This window comes from Penaeus chinensis, chromosome 29 (assembly GCF_019202785.1).
Source record: "Penaeus chinensis breed Huanghai No. 1 chromosome 29, ASM1920278v2, whole genome shotgun sequence".
Lineage (NCBI taxonomy): Eukaryota > Metazoa > Arthropoda > Malacostraca > Decapoda > Penaeidae > Penaeus > Penaeus chinensis.
In genome coordinates this window covers 14,214,824-14,217,323 of record NC_061847.1, presented here as the reverse complement: position 1 = coordinate 14,217,323, position 2,500 = coordinate 14,214,824, and the positions used below count along the sequence as shown (strand labels likewise).

General features: G+C 48.1%; 1 protein-coding gene across 1 annotated transcript in view; it reads right to left on the bottom strand.

The window, feature by feature from the left end:
• Positions 1-2,500, bottom strand: part of LOC125040378 (N-acetylated-alpha-linked acidic dipeptidase 2-like) — a 47,572-nt gene that overhangs the window by 15,523 nt on the left and 29,549 nt on the right. The gene's annotated exons all lie outside the window — the stretch shown is intronic.

Genomic DNA, 2,500 nt, shown 5'->3' with positions numbered 1-2,500 from the left:
ACTAGTGTGGCGTTCGGCTCGCCGCAGTGCTTGCAGCACCATTCATCGCGTTCGATTGTTGGGATAATCTGCCATGCACAGTGGTAACCTAGGCGCATTCTGTGAAGAATGACTTCGGTACCTCTGTTGCTTACTTCAGAGAGTGCCAGTGGTTCAGAGCCTGTGGCGTCTGAGTACCAGCTGGCCGAGGGGGAGGTTCTCGTTTCCTCTCTGTGGAGCTGCCGTAGGAAGGTACGACCGACCAAGGCACACTTCTCCATAAGTAATTTTCGGCTCGGTTTTATCGTCATGGGATTTGGGGGCATACCCCTGCCAGCGGCAGCTAGTCTGTCAGCAAGCTCGTTCCCTCTGATGCCGATGTGGCTTGGGACCCAATTGATGATAATTCTTCTACCCTGAGCAAGAATTCTCTGTGCCATTGTGAGAATCGTGGTCAGTAGGTAGATGTTGTCTGTGGGTGAGCTGTGCTGAAGACAGTCAATGGCTGCCCTGGAGTCTGTGTGTATGACCACGTGTCCTTCCCTTAGGGACGCGTGGCCTAGGGCTCCCATGATTGCAACTGCCTCTGCCTGTAGCGAGGAGGCGTTGTCTGTTACCCTCATGGATCGCGTGGCATCCCTAGCTGCAAAGCCGGCGCCTGCAGTGTGGCTCAAGGGATCGACCGATCCATCCGTGTAGTATGTTCTACTACCCGGAGGAGTGATGGCTGCAATGACCCTGTGGGCTTCTGCCTTTAGGCTAGGCATGGGGTATAGGCTCTTTTTCATTGACAGGTTCATTATGTTGAACTCTATCAGGCTCAGTGCCCACGGCGGGGCTTCGGCAAAGTCGGGGTGGGGGGAGTCCATGCCCTTAGCAAGAAGCTGTTCTTTGAGCTGATGGCGTATCAACACCCTGGCTGTATGAGACAGCCAGGAGTTGTTTGCAACGAGCTCGTTGTCTTGTTCGAGGCATCTGACTAATTTTTGTCTTAGGCTTGTGTTCCTGGGAGCCTGGATGACCTTTGACAGAAATTGTGTTGCCGTTAGATCGATTCGTGAGTCCAGGGGGAGAAGGTTTGCCTCCATCAGGAGGTTGAGGACCTTCGTCCACCTCGGGGCACCCAGAATGATCCTGGCAGCTTCATTTTGGACTGTTTCTAATTTGTCTGTGTGCTTTTTCTTTGCAGCAATTAGAGCGACTGAGGCATAGTCCACAATGGGCCGGACAGCATGTACATAGAATGATCTTAGTACTTTGTGTCTGGCCCCTATGCGTCTCCCAGTCATTGCTCTCATGACAGACAGTCTTGCTTTGGTTCGGTCAACCAGGTACTGGACCTCCTTATGGAAGGAGAGGGTCCGGTCTATCCTTACCCCAAGGTATTGGTAGTCCTTGACCCATTCTAATTCCACTCCCTGGATTTTCAGTCTTGTGCCTCGAACTCTCTGTCTTAAAGCCATGGCTTTGGATTTGGCAGCAGAGATCTTTAGTCCCGTCCTACAACACTCCTCTGACACGAGGTCCAGACAACGCTGGGCTTTATTCTGGCTGCGTGGTCCAGTGGAGGTGATAGCGAGATCGTCTGCATACGAGATGATCTGGCACCCCACTGGGAGGTTTATGTTGAGGATACAGGACATTAAAGTGTTGAATAGGGCTGGACTGAGAACCCCACCCTGTGGCGTTCCATTTTCGAGCGGCATGTGCTGCGATAGGTGACCCTGGAATTTGACATTGGCAGTCCTGTTCCTGAAGTAGTCACCTATCCAAGCCAAGAGCTTTCCTCTGATTCCCTTCTGGATCAGGCTTTCCTGAATGGCAAGCGGACTTGCCAGTTCAAAAGCCTTCTCCAGGTCAAGGAATACCACCACAGCTGGGCCCTTGCTGATTGCATCAAGGGAGGGCAAGAGTTTTGTATACACTGACTTGAACTGGGACGGGACCCATGGGTTTCATGGAGATCTCACTACAATACTAATCTACAATGCTACTACTAATAATTCAGGCTTGTCATCCCTTGAAGTTACGAATTTCTAGATAAAATTTATGGACACCTCAGCCTTGCTACATAACATGGGCTTGCTGTTTTCTTGTATGTGTGTGCCCCTGTTTTTTATATCCTTTGACTTACTTTGTGATCTATATTTACATCACACTATTCCTATTGTTACAACTTATACACTTCTTTCCTTATGGTTCATACTTACCTCGTCTTATTGGCTTTTCGATATCGATTACTCTATCTTAACTCTATTTCACTTGTTTTTCTCTTCGCGTTTCTCTGTTTTCCTTCACGGTTCCCTTCTTTTCTTTTTCGTACTTTCCTGTCATTTATTTTCAATGTGTCCATTTTGGGTGATTTTCTAATTCTTTTTAATTGTTTTATTTCTAAGCCTTTTCTAAAACCATACAATATCAAACATCTGAAATAGCCACCAGTATATAAAGTTACGTCAGGTTGATTGAGAGAGAGACACTTTTAGCGTATGGTATGTTGTATTGTATATTGTTTATGTTC